The sequence below is a fragment of the Dasypus novemcinctus genome, chromosome 17 (assembly GCF_030445035.2).
Source record: "Dasypus novemcinctus isolate mDasNov1 chromosome 17, mDasNov1.1.hap2, whole genome shotgun sequence".
Lineage (NCBI taxonomy): Eukaryota > Metazoa > Chordata > Mammalia > Cingulata > Dasypodidae > Dasypus > Dasypus novemcinctus.
In genome coordinates this window covers 88,529,010-88,547,737 of record NC_080689.1, presented here as the reverse complement: position 1 = coordinate 88,547,737, position 18,728 = coordinate 88,529,010, and the positions used below count along the sequence as shown (strand labels likewise).

The following is an 18,728-nucleotide window of genomic DNA, read 5'->3' as shown; positions in this document are numbered from 1 at the left end:
ATCCAAAAAACACTGAATCAAAGATAAAGAAAAAAAATACCAAAATCAGTTTGGAGATTTACATTCCAGAACCACCAATCCAGACCCCTCCCCATCACTTGGTTCTACACAGATTAAGAGTCACAGAGAGACACCATGGCCTGAGACCCTCCTAACATGAATAATGACCATAGAGCCACTCACAGCAGTGAGTTAAAATCCTACATATATCCAAGGAAAGGGCCCCAGATCTAAAGGGACCCAGGACAGAACAGAAGCAGTGGAGGAGTGTCACAGGGCAAAAAGAGACTGCAGCAGAATTGTTGGCAAGAAGTACATGCATTCAAGCCAGGATCTGTTTGCTTAGACCATGTAAAGACAAAACAGACCTTCCTGAATGACCCCATCTGACCCCCTGTGATAGGTCCCAGAACTAAAAGTGTAATGAAAAGGAGGCACTGAGTAAGGTAGAGAATTTAAACAAATCATGGGAACTGGGGAGAAAATTCTGCACACATAAAAAACAAACAAACAGAAAAGAGTAAGATTCCAAGGGAAAGAACAGAGAATAGGAAGCTTTCCCCTGGAGGTGAAACAATTGCACACTAAAAGGCCAACTTAAAAATTGTACCAAATAATCTAGGGAAAGAATAAAGTGCAAAAGAGCTGGCAAAATCTGGACTGTTGCGCATAGGGTACTCTAAAGGATCAGAATAAGCTGCACCAAGCATCAAAACAGTCTTTACAGAATTGAAAACAACCATAATACCTTAGGCAATAAAGATAAATTGAGCTTCAGTGTTAGAACATCAAAGTAAGCTGATGCCCAGACTTGTGCAAAAATAATAACAACCATGCTAAGAAAAAGAAATATATGGCTCAGTCAAGGAAACAATTTAAATTCCAGAGGATACAAAGAATTGGGACCAACTACTCAAAGAATTTCAAACAAATCTACTAAATTAATTCAAGATGAAGGAAAATATGGATAAAAATAAACTGATAATGGATATAGAGTAATATTATAAATTATGAATATAAAGAATTTATAAGTATGAAAAGAATCATGACAAAAATTACTGTGAAGAAATGCACTATAGTTGAGATTCAAAATCCGCTAAAGGCATACAATAACACCTTTTAATAGAAGAAAGAAAGAATTAGAAAAATGAGGTGACAGGACAAAAAAATCATACAGTCAGAAAAACACAAAGATAAAAAATACAAAAAATTGAGCAGTGTCCCTGGGACTTGAATGACAACATAATGTGTACAAACATATGCATCATGGGTGTCCCAGGAGTAGAGGATAGAAAAGGGGCAGAAAAAATATTTGAGGAAATATTGGATGAAAATTTCCCAAGTCTTATGAAAGACATAAATATACATGTCCAAGAAGTGCAACATACTGTGAACAGAAAAAACACTAAGAAACCTACACCAAGACACATACTAATCAGACTGTCAAATCCATGGATAAAGAAAGAATTCTGAAAGCAGCAAGAGAAAAACAATTTTGTCATGTAAAGGCATCCCCAATAAGACTAAGTGCTGATTCTCTCATCAGACAACATGAAGTTGAGGAGGCAATGGCATGATATATTTAAGGCACTGAAAGAGAACCCCTGTCAGCCAAAGTCTTTCTTCAACAAAACTGCCTTCAAAAAGGAGAGAGGCTAAATATTCACAAAGGAATAGAAACTGAGTGTATTCATCAACAAATGCCTGCCTAAAATAACTGCTAAAGTACATGTGACCTCTAAGTCTCCTCTCAATTTAGAAGTGGAATGGACATTGCCATCCCAGGGTCCTCAGGATGGAAGAATAAAATATGGATTAGAGTGGGTTTACCAGTATTCTCCTATAGACTTATTGTGACTCCAGCATTAGAAGGAATTATATCATTGATGTGGAGACAGTGGTCACAGGGGTTGCTGAAGACAGGGAGAAGGGAAAAATATGTGTGATGTGGGGGCATTTTCGGGACTGGGAGTTGTCCTCAGTGATATCGCAGGGACAGATGCAGGACGTTATATATCCTGCCATAACCCATTGAATGGAGAGGGAGAGTGTGTAAACTACAATATAGACTATAATCTATGCTGTGTAGCAGTGCTCAAAAAAGTACTCATCAAGAGAAATGAATGTACTACACTAATGAAAGACGATTTCAATGTGGGAGAAGTGTGGGGTGTGGAAAGTGGGGTATATTTATATTATATTATTTTAATATAATGCTTTGGGTGACAGATGCATCTTTTTTTAACAGATAATAAAAAATTGCTAAAGCAATTCTTGAGGTTGAAATGAAAAGACCAGAGAGTGACTGGGAGTAGGATGAAGATGTGAAGCTCTTCAGTAAAGGTATCTAAAAGTGTAAATTCAACATCCAGTAGTACTGTATCTTCAATATACTACCTTAGTACTGAATCCTCAATACACAACTGGTAGAGAGTTCACATGGACATCAACAACCCCAAGGTGGCTGCTGGAAGACTCCCCCCACACACAAGATTCTGCCACTCAGAATGAGATTTCCTCCAGAAGCCAGGAGAAGCGCAGATATTCCCCAAAGACTTTATCATTGGGATTTCCTGGGGGATTGATGAGTGTGGCAATCAATCAAAACAGCAAACAGTTGGAACTCCTGCACTGCCATTAGCAAAGGGGTGGATTAATTAATGGTTTAAAAAGCAGGCAGCCCTCAAAGGAACCAATACCTGGGGATTGTATCTACTTTATCTGTCTCTTAGACTCTGCTCAGTTGTGCATAAGGACAATCCTTCTGACAGCCTCCAGACTCTTTTTTTTTAGAGACTCATAGCCATATAAACTCATTTCTCCTTTCTATTTCCCCCTTACATTAGATCAAACAGCATTTTAAAGTCATATTATTCTATGTAGACAGGGATATTCTACTGATCCGCATCAAACCTTCAATTCAAGGTCATTTTCCAGTTGCATTATCAGTTGTTAGTTGATAGTGATCCCTCAGTGCCAGGGAGGCTCATCCCTGGGTGTCATGTCCCATGCTGGGGGGAAGGCATTGCATTTAGATGCTAAGTTAGGCTTCGAGACTGGCCACATTTGAGTAACATGAAGGCTGTCAGGAGGAAATTCCCAGGCACAGTGCTGCTCTAGGCCTTGTTCTTATTTCAGGCATATAGGCTCACAAGCATAGTCATTAGTATCAGGGGCACACTGTTGGACCCTCATTCCTTCTCGGTCCTTGCCGGTGCACTTGGGGGACTGCTGCTGCTCCCCTAGGGACCACAGCACAGCACCCCCGGCCAGGGACCCAGTACCCCCCAGCTGTAGTTTTTAATTGTTGCCACTATGAGTATATCCAAACATTACCATGCACCCTGTACATAGGCCCTGTATAGCTCCCTGTCCGCCATATATCCCCTGTCTATAGTATCCTATACCAGTATTCCTCCGCTGCCATTTTTGGACCACACTGGGATCCAGAACTTCCTGAATATTGAAGCCCTAATATCATGTCAGGATCTCTTACTAACAAAATGGGATATAGCGATGGGTTTAAAGGTTAGATATAGAATACGTGTTGACTTGGAAAAATTCTACATCCTATCTTTTTCTTTTCCTTTTTTTTTTTTCCCTAATTATTGAACTTCTCTTCACAAAAGCCCTAGACCACAGCAATTCATGTATACAATATACAGCACTCCCACACATCCATCACAAAACCTTTTCCCTTCCACAGCGATACTCTTACAACCTATTCACAACATATTTACTTAAAGTGATGTACAGAGTCTGAGACAATAGCTTTCAAACCAGGTGACATCTGTGCTTACATTGTGGTGCATACTTTAGGACACGCAGTTTTCTAACATTTTTCGTTATCCTATGTTTTACATTATGGTTTACATTATCATTCTGTCGTCCCCTATATGTTTATGATGTAATATTACATATTTTATATCCATCCTTGTGTACTCTCACGAAACTCCTCTCTTACCCCACATTTACCTTGGTTCCACACATTTAACATCCATTTTCCCATCCCCTTGTTGCCCACAGTGACAGCCAACCTCCGTTTCCTGAGGAGCCACGTCCAGAGATACTAGCAACAGTGTTCAGGTCCTAACTTGCTCAGCTGCCCCAATGCCCTGGGAGCCACCCTTTCTCTCAAGAGATACAGTTCCCTCTATTTGATGGCCTTAGTCCTCCCCAGGATGTGGGTCCACCCCCACTCTCACTACTTGGGTCTCTACCCAGTGGTATCACCCACTCTGGCAAAATGAGCATTCAGACATTCCCCAGGAGCCCGTCCCACATCAGACCATCCCTTCCGAGCATCCAAAACAGGTAACCCTCTTAATTATATTTTGATACGATTTTCTCAGCATTCTACTCTCAACCAACACCTGACACTCTCCTGTGTTCATATGCTACTCCTCCCTCCCCCCACTTTTTGGGCAATATTACCCATCCGCCCATTCCCAGCCCCCCTCAAACCCGCAAAGCCCCACCCAAAGGCAACCCCTTGCCCCCCTTTTATCTCTTCTTTGTGTTCATACTTACCACCATCTCGTCTTAAATTCCACCCCTGCAGACATCGGCTCATATCCTTCCTCCACCCTCCGATTTCCTGTAAGCCTATCGTTCAGTCTCTTGCTATCTAAGGCAGCTTGTTTATTTCATATCATTGAGGTCATGTAGTATTTGTCCTTCAATGTCTGGGTTGCTTCACTCAACATAAGGTTCTCAAGATTCATCCATGTTATCACATGTGTTTGTAGTGTGTTTGTTCTTACAGCCGAGTAGTATTCCATTGTGTGTATATACCACATTTTATTGATCCACTCATCTGTTGATGGGCATTTGGGTTGATTCCAACCTTTGGCAATAGTGAACAATGCTGCTATGAACATTGGTGTACATATATCTGTTTGTGTCCTTGTTTTCAGTTCTGCTGGGTATATAACCAGCAGTGGTATTGCTGGGTCATATGGCAAATCTATGGCTAGTTTTTTGAGAAACCGCCATACTGTCCTCCAGAACGGTTGGATCCTTCTGCATTCCCACCAGCAGTGGATGAGTGTTCCCCTTCTTTCACATCCTCTCCAGCACTTGTATTCTTCTGTTTTTTTCATAGCTGCCAATCTTATGGGTGTAAGATGTTATCTCATTGTAGTTTTGATTTGCATTTCCCTGATAGCTAGAGATTTGGAACATTTTTTCATGTGCTTTTTTGCCATTTGTATTTCTTCTTCGTAGAAGTGTCTGTTTAAGTCTTTTTCCCATTTTTTAAATGGGTTATCTTTTTATTTTCAAGATATAGAAGTTCTTTATATATGCACGTTATAAGTTTCTTATCAGATATATGGTTGCCAAATATTTTCTCCCACTGTGTGGGCTCCCTTTTTACTTTCTTGACAAACTCCTTTGAGGTGCAGAAGGCTTTAATTTTGAGGTAGTCCCATTTATCTATTAGTTCTTTTGCTGCTCGTGCTTTTGGTGAGATATTCATAAATCCATTTCCTATTACAAGGTCCTGTAGATGTTTCCCTACACTGCTTTCTAAGGTTTTTATGGTCTTGGCTCTTATATTTAGGTCTTTGATCCATCTTGAGTTGATCTTTGTATAAGGTGTGAGATGGTAATCCTCTTTCATTCTTCTACATATGGCTATCCAGTTCTCCAGACACCATTTGTTGAATAGGCCACTCTCTCCCAGTTGAGAGGGTTTGGTGGCTTTATCGAATATTATGTGGCTGTATATGTGAGGTTCTATATCAGAGCTTTCAATTCGATTCCATTGGTCTATGTGTCTCTCCTTATGCCAATACCATGCTGTTTTCACCACTGTAGCTTTGTAGTATGTTTTGAAGTCAGGTAGTGTGATTCCCCCAATTTCGTTTGTCTTTTTCAGTATGTCTTTGGCTATTCAGGGTCTCTTTCCTTTCCAAATAAATTTCATAGTTAGTTTTTCTAGTTCCTTAAAATTTCATAGTTAGTTTTTCTAGTTCCTTAAAGAAGGCTGCATTGATTTTTATTGGGATTGCATTGAATGTGTAGATCAGTTTTGGTAGGATAGACATCTTAATAATATTCAGTCTTCCTATCCATGAACAAGGAATAGTCTTCCATTTATTCAGGTCTTCTTTGATTTCCTTGAACAATCTTGTATAGTTCTCGGTGTATAAGTTCTTTACCTCTTTAGTTAAATTTATTCCTAAGTATTTGATTTTTTTATTTACTATTGTGAATGGTATTTGTTTCTTGATTTCCTCCTGATCTTGCTCATTATTGGTGTACAGAAATGCTACTGATTTTTGTGCATTGATCTTATAACCTGCGACTTTACTAAACTCATTTATGAGTTCTAGAATCTTCGTTGTAGATCTCTCAGGGTTTTCTATGTATAGGATCATGTCATCTGCAAATAATGAAATTTTGACTTCTTCCTTTCCAATTTGAATGCCTTTTATTTCTGGTTCTTGCCTCAGTGCTCGAGCAAGTACTTCTAATACAATGTTAAATAGGAGTGGAGACAGTGGGCATCCTTGTCTTGTTCCTGAGTTTAGAGGGAAGGAGTCTAGGATTTCTCCATTGTAAACAATATTGGCTTTAGGTTTTTCATATATACTCTTTATCATGTTCAAAAAATTTCCTTGTATTCCAATTTTTTGGGGTGTTTTTTAATCAAGAAAGGGTGCTGTATTTTGTCAAATGCTTTTTCTGCATCAATAGATATAATCATGTGATTTTTTTCCTTCAATCTGTTTATATGGTGTATTACGTTGATTGATTTTCTTATGTTGAACCATCCTTGCATACCTGGGATGAATCCCACTTGGTCGTGGTGTATAATACATTTAATGTGTTGTTGAATACGATTAGCAAGTATTTTGTTAAGTATTTTTGCGTCTAGATTCATTAGAGAAATTGGTCTGTAATTTTCCTTTCTTGTGATGTCTTTGTTTGGCTTTGGTACTAGGGTAATGTTGGCATCATAGAAGGAGTTGGGTAATGTTCTTTCTGTTTCGATGTTTTGGAATAGTTTCAGCAGGATTGGTGTCAGTTCTTTCCGGACTGTTTTGTAGAATTCACCTGTGAAGCCATCTGGCCCTGGGCTCTTCTTAGTTGGGAGATTTTTAATAACTAATTCTATCTCTCTGCTTGTGATTGGTTTGTTAAGATCATCAATTTCTTCTTTTGTCAATATGGGCTGCTTATGTGTTTCTAGGAATTTGTCCATTTCCTCTAGATTGTCATTTTTGTTGGAATATAGTTTTTCAAAATATCCTCTTATGATAGTCTTTATTTCTGTGGGGTCAGTGGTGATATCGCCTTTCTCATTTCTTATTTTGTGTATTTGCATCTTCTCTCTTTTTTTCTTTGTTAGTGTTGCTAAAGGTTTGTCAATTTTGTTAATCTTCTCAAAAAACCAGCTCTTGGTCTTGTTTATCTGTTCAAGTGCTTTCTTATTTTCTATTTCATTTAGTTCTGCTCTTATCTTTGTTATTTCCTTCCTTCTTCTTCCTGTTGGGTTACTTTGTTGTTGTTTTTCTAATTCCTTCAAATGTGCAGTTAGTTCTTCAATTTTTGCTCTTTCTTCTTTTTTGATATATGAATTTATGGCTATAAACTTCCCTCTCAGTATTGCTTTTGCTGCATCCCATAAATTTTGGTATGTTGTGTTATCATTATCATTTGTTTCAAGGTAGTCATTGATTTCTTTTGAGATTTCCTCTTTGACCCACTGTTTTTCTAAGAGTGTGCTGTTTAATTTCCAAATCGTGGTGTGAAATCTGGGCTTCTGTCCCTTGCAAATCTCCAGCTTGACTCCACTGTGGTCAGAGATAATGTTTTGTATGATTTCAATCTTTCTGAATTCGTTCAGCCTTTCTTTGTGGCCTAGCATATGATCTATCTTGGAGAATGATCCATGTGCACTTGAGAAAAATGTATATCCTGCTGTGTTTGGGTGTAGCGATCTATATATATCTATTAGATCCAGCTCCTCTAATATACTATCCAGATGTTTTGTTTCTTTGGTGATTCTCTGTTGAGATGTTCTGTCCAGAGTTGATAGTGGTGTATTAAAATCCCCCACTATAATTGTAGATGTATCTATTCTTTCACTTAGTTTTTCCAGCATTTGCCTCACATATTTAGAGGCACCCTTGTTAGGGGCATAGATATTTATGATTGTTCGATCTTCTTGACAGATTTTCCCTTTCACTAAAATGTAGTATCCTTCTTTGTCTCTCACAATTGTTTCACATTTAAAGTCTATTTTGTCTGATATTAATATAGCTACTCCTGCCTTTTTTTGGTTATTGTTAGCTTGTATGATTGTTTTCCAGCCATTCACTTTCAATCTCCATGCGTCTCTGGGTCTAAGATGTGTCTCTTGTAGACAGCATATGGATGGGTCATATTTCCTTATCCAATGTCCCAGTCTGAATCTTTTGATAGGTGAGTTTAATCCATTGACATTCAGTGTTATTACTATCAAGGAATTATTTGTGCTAGCCATATTTTGATTGGATTTGTGTTTGTCATATTTTGTTTGTATATTTTTTTTTGTCTTTTTTGTTATTGTTGTTGGTCTTATACTCTCCTCCAACTCTGCCTTTCCTGTTTTTTCCTTTCTTCCTGTAGAACTCCCTTTAGAATTTCTTGAAGGGGAGGTTTCTTGTTGGTATACTCTTTCAGTTTCTGTTTGTCTGCGAATATTTTGAACTCTCCATCATGTTTGAATGCTAATTTAGCTGGATAGAGTATTCTTGGTTGGAAATTTCTTTCCTTTAGTACCTTGACTATATCATACCACTGCCTTCTTGCCTCCATGGTTTCAGAAGAGAAATCAGCACTTAATCTAATTGAGCTTCCCTTGTATGTGATGGTTTTCTTTTCTCTTGCTGCTTTTAGGATTTTCTCTTTGTCTTGAGCATTGGATAATTTGACAAGTATATGTCTTGGGGTGGGCCTGTTGGGGTTTATGACTTGTGGAGTGCGCTGTGCTTCTTGGATATGTACATCTGTGTCTTTCAGTAGATTTGGGAAGTTTTCAGCCATTATTTCCTGCAACACTCCTTCTGACCCCTTTCCCTTCTCTTCACCTTCTGGAATGCCTATAATACGTATGTTTGAGCATTTTGCATTGTCATTCAAGTCCCTAAATCCTAATTGGATTTTTTCTATCTTCTTATTGACCCCTTCTACTATCTGTTTGATTTCTGAAGTACTGTCTTCCACATCACTAATTCTCTGCTCTGTCTCTTCTAGTCTGCTGATATTTGCTGCAAGTGTATTTTTGATTTCTTGAACTGTGGTGTTCATTCCCATCATATCTGTTATGTTTTTTCGTATGTCTGCAATTTCCCCTCCAAGTGATGTCTTCATGTTGTTAACCTCTTTCATTACTTCGTCAAATTTGTCGGTGATAAATGTTCTGAGATCTTTCATTGCTTGTGCCAAGTTTTGCTCCCCTTCATGATTATTGGTTTGTTGATTGGATTCAGGCATGTTTTCCTGATTACTGGTTTGGTTTGTAGATTTTTGTTGCTTTCTGGTCATCTCTTTATCTTGACGGATTTAATCAGTTCCTTAGCTTCTTTGTCTGCTCTTGGAGGTTAATTAGCTGTTATTTTTGCATAGGTGTTATATCTTCTCTTTGTCGCTTTTTTCTTCTTGTTCTAGTTTCTTGTTGTTGGTTAAGTTCACGCAAAGGCAAGTTCACTCAGCGACCATCTTGCCTCCCCCTCTCTGTTTATTTTTTTCTGTAGTATGTTTAGAAGTCAGGTAGTGTTATTCCCCAAGTTTCATTTTTCTTTTCGAATATGTCTTTGGCTATTCGAGGCCTATTTCCTTTCCAAATAAATAGTTTTTCTAGTTCATTAAAGAATGCTGTGTTCATTTTTATTGGAATTGCATTCAATCTGTAGATCAGTTTTGGTAAGATAGACATCTTAATAATGCTTAGTCTTCCTATTCACTGCATAACAACCTCTTTCATCATTGTGGCACATTCATTGCATTTGATGAATACATTTTGGAGCACTGCTACACTGATGGATTATAGTTTACATTGCAGTTTACACTCTCCCTGAGTACATTCAGTGGGTTATAGCAGATGTCCTGCATCTGTCCCTGCAATATCATTTAGGACAATTCAAAGTCCTGAAAATGTCCCCACATCACACCTCTTCTTTCTTCTCCTTGTCTTCAGAAATGCCCATGGCCACTGTCTCCACTTCAATGATACCATTTCTTCCATTGCTAGAGTCACAATTGTTCTATAGTCGAATACCGATAAGTCCACTCTAATAAATATTTTATTCCTCAATCCTGTGGACCCTGGATGGTGATGTATGCTCCACCTTTATATCGAGATGTGGCTTAAATACCACATGGCTGATGGATGCAATTTTCCTGTTTGCAGTTGTGGACACTCTTGGTTCCCTGGTGTGGTGGTTGACCATCTTCACCTCCCTGTTAGCTGACCTGGGTAAGATAGTTTTTTAAAATCCCTAATTATAGTTCGACTGTTATGTTTGGACTTGGTCCTTCCATCTCATTTAGTATTTCTATTTACCATACTTTCCTCTTGGGTTTGATTACCCTGTCCAGACTTTGGCTAGATTGGTTTCGTTATATTTGCACATCTTGTTCCTTTGAGTGGTTTAGAAGTGTTAAATCCTGTTGCTGTTCAGTGTCTACTAACCTTACCCCTTTTTATTTCCATCACTGTCCACACAGCCTGAAGGGGAAAGCCAAGGTCTCTGAACATGGGCAGATGCTACTCCATGTGATTCCACCTTCCACTGGCCACCTCACCCAACCTAAGCCCGTGAAGAATGAGGTGGGCTTTCCCCAGCTCTGTGCAGACAACTAGCACTGCCTGGTTCAAGGGCTAGTCCTGCTCACACAAAATAATAGAAGTTTCCAGATTCCTGTTTCTCCATCAGTTTGATCACATAAGTTAAATCTTTGAGGTTTTCCTCAAAATTTGTTTTCTGCTAAATGAATTCCAATCACGATTCTCCAATTGTGAAATAAATTTAGCAATTTTCTATTTTTTCTCTGATTTCAAAGATTTTGAGAGCATGAAATACTGACATAAAGTCCTCATGGACAAGGGTTTCAATCTCTTTCCTTTCCTCCTGGTCCGACTTCTTCCTATCTGCTCTTCTTTGTTGGAACTTTATCTAGGTCTCTGCCAGGATTACCAGGGCAGTGTGGGAAATGGGAGTCAGTCTGTTGCTTCTTCCCAGCAACAGACCAGCAGGACTTATCTGTGTGCTGAGGAGGATGAGTGGGAGAATCAGGAAGCAGCCTAACTCAATCCTAAATAGCACACAGAGGCACCAGTCAAAGGAGAATCAAGGTTATGAGAGTGGATTTAAGACATCCCCTAAATCTGCAAGAGAAATTATTTTTAATTAATTTTTTATTTTTAAAGAAGCTTTAGATTACATAAATGTTACATTAAAAATATATAGTGCTCGCTTTGGCAGCACATATACTAAAACTGGAACAATACAGAGGAGATTAGCATGGTCCCTGCACAAGGATGACACAAAAATTTGTGAAGCGTTCCATATTTTTTAATGTGGAGAAAGTGGCCATGGCAGCTGCTGAGGGTAGGGAAAGGGAAGAAGAAATATAATGTGGAGGCATTTTCAGAACTTGGAGTTTTCCTGGGTGGTGCTGCACGGACAGTTGCTGGACATTGCATGTCCTGCCATGGCCCACTAGGTGGACTGGGTGAGAATGTAAGCTACAATGTAAACCGCTATCCATGTGGTACAGCACTGCTCCAAAATGTATTCACCAAATGCAATGAATGTGCCACGATGATTAAAGGTTGTTGATGTGGTAGTAGTGGGGTGAAGGGGGTGGGGGCTATATGGGGACCTCATAGTTTTTTTAATGTAACATTTAAAAAAAATTAAAAAATTAAAAATTAAATTAAAAAATATGTATATAAGGGACTCCCTTAAGAATACAATGGAAATAAAATATCAACCATCTGACAGTCTAGTAGAGTGGAAAGAATCTGACTGCAGATAAAAGCAATTAGGTGTTCTAGGCCCAATTGCCTGCTTCTGTGCTCTCTGCATGATTTGGTCAGCTACTTGGAAATAATCCAGGAGACATGTGTCTTAGGAACAATTAGGTGTTTACATTCTAACCCAAGTAGGCAAAGGTTTTGTCAAGTAGAGGAAGTGTTTTCTAAATGCTGAAGGCCACAAAAGATCTTTAAGCAGTTTAGGCTGGTGGGAGCAATGTATTCTGAGGGTGGGAGTTTAGGGTTACAAGGGAAACAAGACGACAGTAGATGAAGCTGTTCACAAAACAAGGTGAGGTTTTGGTATCCCTGATTGTGTTCCTATGGAAATGTCGTGGCATGCCATGATTCCCTGGCAGCCCAAAGACAGCAAGGACCTGGGTGAGCTCCACGGAAATGGTGGCACCTGTTTTGAGCTTTACCTGCCCTATGACAAGAGAACAATCAGTCAAAATAAAATCTACTTGCCTACTCTTGACCTTCATTTTCATATCACATCATCAGTTGCTTAATAGCAAGAACATTTTAAAGAAACGTATATGCCTTGGATTGGTATACAGTTAGTCTGTCTGTTTAGAAACAGCATCAGGGCCAAGGAAAAGTTCCAACAGGAAGACAGGCTGGCATTAATCTTAACTAAGAGATGCTAACAAGTTTCTTAATTACAGTGAATGAGGGTTATCATTTGCAAACCACCTTTCCCCATCAGGAGAAGGTGTGAAGAGGTGGCAATCTTTATATTTCGCTTGTTTTTTCTTCCCAATTTAGGGGAAGGAGGGAGGGAAGCAATCATGATGTGATAAAATGCTAGAGAAAGGGAATGTCGGGCCATGAACAAAAACATATTAATCTCTAGGACTTCAGATTTCACCTAAGGAAACAAACATTTCCCTCTGTCAGGAAAGACCAGGGCTCCTGCACTTGCTGGAAACGGGAGATAAGATTCAGCAGCTGAGCCAGGCTCTGTTGCACTTCAATGAGAAGGGTTTTTGTACAGTGAGATATCAGAGAAATATCACGGGGTTGGACGTTCGGCCCAGGGACCAAGGTGGAACTCAAACGTGAGTAAAATCCAAACTTTCCTCCCTCGGCTGTCTGTGCCTTGTGATCCTTGTGTTATAAAATGACCTATAAGCTCACTCTTTGCAGCCAGACTCTGATATCCTATGGGGTAAAGATAAAGATAAAGCCTGTAAGCAAACTTGAGAATCGAGTGCACATTTTCTCTGTTTCTCTGAAGGACAAGATTCAGTCACTGAGTGAGAATAACTTGCCTGAGTGATAGTTTCAGAAATTTACTGGGGAGCGTCATCACAGATTCTGAACAGAGCCTTGCTCAATGGTCAGAAAGGGAAACTCAGTTTTTGTGTGAGTGAGAGACTAAGAGAAACCACTGTGTGTTCAGTTTTGGCAAGGGAACCAAGCTGGAAATCAAACATATTTATGTTTCCAACTGTTTCTTACTGTTTCTATCCATTGGATTTGCTTTTTGTTCCTTCTTGTGTATCGTGGTGCAGGCCAGGGATGTAAAAAAATTCATTCCTAGGTTAGATATAGAGAAGGGAAAATTGTTCCCCAGGAGGCTAGCTGATGGCTTATTTTTCTGATTTCCAAATCAAAATAATTTATTTGGAGAAGGGATATTGTTGCCCCTCTCAGGGAAGGTTTTTGTAGAGGAGGAAACTTAAGAAGAAGCACTATGGTTCACTTTTGGCCAAAGGACCAAATTGGAAATGAAATGTAAGTACATTTTTCCTCCATTATTTGTGAAGTTTTTGCAGTGTTGTAACATTTGTGTGAATTTGTGATATTTAGGCTAAATTAACCATTCCTAGTGACCCAAAAGTAAATGGCAGAAAATTGGCCAATTAGGTGAGCCAAGAAATTGTTGGATTTTTTCAAGGTGAATATGGTTTGTAGGGAGAATGAGAAAGAAAGAGCTGGAATTCCCTCCAAATTAGCCAATCTAGTCTGATTAGGTTCAAAAAGAGGAGGTTTTTGTTGAGGGAAAAGTGTGGGTCCTATCACTGTGGCTCACCTTCAGCCAGGGGACCAAGGTGGAGCTCAAACGTAAGTGCCCTTCTCTAACTGTTTTTCTTGTAGATTTGTGAAATTGGGGGCTTTTCATATTTGGGATATGGGTTGAGGTCAGTTCTAAGGAGAATGGGATTCTCCCTGAAAGCAGATGAGTAAGGGGCTGACAATCAGTTGATCTCAAGGAAGAACGTAGAGCCAGTCAGTTGTTGCAGCATTTAAATGGTCAGATTTTCTCCGTATCAGACAATCTAGTAAGAATGGCAACAGGAAGGTATTTTTGTTGAGGAGAAAGTAATTAAGCTAATACTGTGGATCACCTTTGGCCGAAGGAACCATCTGGAGATTAAACGTAAGTAATTTCTCTCTACTGCTTTCTGAAATGTATGTCTAATTGCCAGTATTGTCTAATTGAGGCTTAAGCATAAGTTTTGTGGTGATAATAATTGAGAGCATTTCAGATTTGTCATCAGTTTAAGAAAGTTAGACTCAGTTTCATATTTAGATTTGGAGACAAAAAAAATGGTGAAAATTGATCTAAATTAAATAACTCAGAAAAAAGTGTGTAGATTAATGAAGAACCCTTGGAATTATAAAGAACAAAAGTAATTTCATTTTCATTGGGTTTTGCCAAATATTTTATTGGTTTTTTGCTCATCATATATGATTAAGAAAAGGAGAGAAATGTATTTCTTAGTCTGTGTTCTCTCTTCTGCCTGAGAATTATTTTACAAGTAGAAAAATCAATAGTGTGAACTAAAAGCCAACAAAAAGCTAGAAAAGTATACCCAATTGTCAAGTAGAAGAGGTGGCTTAATGTCATTTTTTACAGTCTGAACTGTAACCTGTCAAAATCAGCTTAGAATGTTCATGTTCTTTTATAGGAAGAAGGCCTTTGAGACTAAACATGAAATGATCTTTTATGATAATGGTGGCAAGACTATTGTCCCCAAAATCCCAGTTTCAAAGAAATGTTTAAATGAAGGAAAGTAAAATTTATTGCATTTTTAATTGGCCAAGGACTTGTATAAAAGCACAAAACATTTTACTTAAAGAGTGGCCACATTTTTATACCACCAAGGATGCCGTGGCACAGCTAACGTGGGCCATAGACTTCTTGGCAGTATTTCTTCATGATTGAGTGACTTCCATGGCCATGCGCTCATGTGGCAGTGAGTGCCTGGCTGCTAAGGTCTGCAGCAACCCAGCACTGGTCCATTTAAATTTGCTGTGGCCTGATCTTCGTGACACACAGTGATACAAATTATGCTACGAATGAAATGCGGTGGACATAACCTAATGTGGGAAAAACAAGTAACATATCTATTTGTTAGAGATTTCAGATATAAAATTCACATTCATTTCTATTATTATATCCCCTTAATTAATTTTCACTAGGGGACTATAAAGAACTGAAAACTATTTTTTTCAGTGATATATAAATTATTTCAATACCTGTGATAAAATTTATTTAAATGGTAAAAGCATAATCCAAGAGATAAATGTATATAAGTGTTTCAGGGCAAACTTCACAGCAGCAAAAATCAAACTTAATGCCAGCAGGCTAACCTCTCAGGTCTTGATAAATTTTACTGACTTCACATCAAATATCATTTATGCATATTAACAGATAAATAGAAATAAGCTAAATTTGTGATATTTTTAATTTTCAAAAATATAACTGATTTGGGTAGGAGTATGATATTTCAGTTGTACAAAATATCTAATTATTTATAAAAGTGATTAATAATTTTACATATATATTTTTTCAATACCTTAATTCTTTGATAGAAAAATTTTAATTTAGGTATTTTAATCCCATCGCCTCTAAAAGAGTTTATTAATTTGGCTTTCCTTAGCATCAGCTGATTTCAAAAGTGATGTTTAAGGGGGATTATTCTGGTCTAGACAAACTTGGCAGGGGGTATTTAGGGCCTTTAAAACTCTATTAAAAGCTAATAAGATTATTTGAAATAATGCCCAGATCTAATGGAGTAATTGTTCGATGTTTAAATGTGTAGGGAAACAAAGATGGGAATATCACAGAATGTTTTCCCTCTCCTTAATTTCTAGAGATCACATTATTTTTCCACCATGACTAATTTTATACAATTCTCTGGGAAAATTAGTCATGTAAGTTTAAAAGAGAAATTTAAAAAGTGCAGTGTCTTATGTTGAACTGCTTGGCTAGCTTTATAAAAACCATAAACTCATCTGCTGACTTCTCCTAGCAAAGGATTCTTGATTTGTTTTGTGACTTTAAACAAGAGAAAACTGAGTGGGGCTGTGGGGGACTTGCTGTCCCACTCGGGGCTGGAACACAAGGGGCATTTCCAGGGGCCACCTGGCAGCTGCTCAAGGTCAGGACTGAAGCCAGCCAGCTCCTCCTGGGCAGGTGGCCAGGGTCGCAGTGTACCCCAAATCTTCTCAGCACTTCTGGGCTGGCTGAACATCGCCCCACACAGCTAGAGACTCGGGCCAGGGCCCAGGACTCACCTAGAGCCTCTGGGGAGGGGAGAGTGGGTGGCAGGGCCCAGAAGGCAAAGGGGCCTCCCCATCCAGGGGCAGACATGGGCTTGGGACCCACTCTGCAGGGTGCATCCAGCCCTGCCACGGCGAGGGAAGCACGGGGGGCGGGGGCAGCTTTGAGCCTAGGGCAGCTCTGGAAGGGGGACGGGGCAGTGGGAGCCAGAGCCTTCCCCAGAGGCCGCTGCCTCGTCTTCCTCCACGGGGACAGCCCACACCTGTCCTGGGTTCAGAACTATGGGGGTCACAAGAAGAGGTGTGGGTGTCTCTGCCGGTGGCACTGAGATCACTGCATGAGGCAGGGAGAGCAGGGGAAGGACAGAAGGTGAGGTCAGACCAGCGAGCCAGGAGACCTCAGGTGGTGTCAGAGTTAGAGCAGCGATGAGTCACCCGAACGCAAGGAAAGAGCCACAGGAGAAAGAGGTTGTTGATGGGGGAGCGGGGGGGGGGGGGTGTATGGGAACCTCTTATATTTTTTAATGTAACATTTTTGTGATCTCGATATCTTAAAAAAATACAGCCTCGTGGCTGCACTGACACGGAGTAGGCATGCTGCTGTGTGTCTGTCCCCACGCCCGCCTGACCACCCCTCTGTGCTTCCCTCCCCAGGGAGCGTGGCCAGCCCGTCCCTTCCTCTTCCCCCGTCCCCGGAGCAGCTCGCTTCTGGAACGGCCTCCGTCGTGTGCCTGTGAACGGCTACTGTCCCGGTAACGCCAAGGTCACCTGAAGGTGGACGGAGCCGAGTGGACCAAGGACGTCCAGAGCAGCGCCTGGAGCAGGACAGCGAGGACGGCACCTCCACCTCCACAGCGTCCTGACGCCGCCCGCGGCCCAGCACAGCGCCCACACCAAGGAGGACTGCAGGTCACCCCGAGGGCCTGAGCTCCCGCTGGTCAAGAGCTTCACCAGGAACCAGGCTGGAGCCTGCGAGGCCGCCCCGGCCAGGGCGCTGCCCTCTCCCCAGAGATGCCCGAGCCTCTCAGTCCTGCAGCCCCTCCCCAGCTCACCTTCCCCTGCCCCTTTAGGTTAAAGATCCTAATAATTGGGGGAAAGAAAAAAAAAGAATGAACTAATAAAGTAAATGAAAATGCTTTGCACATGTGATTTCTCCTTCCTGACTTAATGTGGTAATATGTTGTTTTTCAAATTGCCAATTTTTCCTTCTTGGGAACTAAATCATTAGTTGCCCCAAGGGCACCACCATTTACAGAAATCCATCCTCTACCCTGCCCTCTATAAGAGCCCACCTGTCTTCAGAGCCTGCTCCACCGCACAGGGCACGAGAGGCTGCCTTGCTTTCCCTTCTCAGCCAGCCCATGTGGTCTTTCCAGGGAGGACGTTCTGAAAGTCACACATGCTTGATCCTGTTAAACGTGTCCTGAGAACTTAACCCAAAGCAAGTTTTTAGAAGGAAACAGCGATAAGGAGAGTCATTTCCTGCAGTGTTATATTTAAACACACACACACACACACAAACCAGATACCACCTAAATGAGCAAGCAGTAAGAAAATGTTTAAGTCCATTAAGGTACTTCAAATTAATGGAGAGTATTAAGCCTTGGTTACATTTTTATTTTTATTTTTAAAGATTTATATATTTTTTTGTTTTTCTCCCCTTCCTCCCCACCCCAGTTGTCTGTTCTCTGTGTCCACCCGCTTCTTCTTCTTTGTCCGCTTCCGTTGTTGCCAGTGGCATGGGAATCTGTGTTGCTTTTTGTTGCGTCAGCTCTCCACATGTGGGGCACCATTCCTGGGCACCCTCCTTCGCTTAAGTGGCCCTACCCACGGGGCGCACTCCCTGTGCGTGGGACACCCCCACGCGGGGGACACCCCAGCACAGCAAGGAACTCCTTGGGCGCATCGGCACTGTGCGTGGGCCAGCTCCCCATGGGTCAAGGAGGCCCGGGGTTTGTACCTTGGACCTCCCATGTGGTAGATGGACACACTAACCACTGGGCCAAGTCTGCCATCTTGATTACATTTTTAAAGGCATATTGGGGCCCTTCTGTCTTCCAAGCACCCTAATGAGCACTTTAATGCTCACAACGCTGTGAGGTTAAAAATGAACATTAAACTATCAGGCAGGTTCTATACAGTTCAGAGCTGGTCATTTCATAATCCAGCAGTTCCACTCCTA

The 18,728-nt window shown here is 40.5% G+C and overlaps 1 non-coding gene and 1 gene segment (V, D, J or C); one reads left to right on the top strand and one right to left on the bottom strand.

Annotated features, from left to right (window-relative positions):
- The window catches only part of LOC131273808 (immunoglobulin kappa variable 3-11-like), a 911,457-nt gene that overhangs the window by 623,842 nt on the left and 268,887 nt on the right, over positions 1 to 18,728 (bottom strand).
- Positions 11,462 to 11,568, top strand: LOC131274148 (U6 spliceosomal RNA). The gene has a single exon (XR_009181361.1). It is a non-coding gene; the product is annotated as a U6 spliceosomal RNA (small nuclear RNA).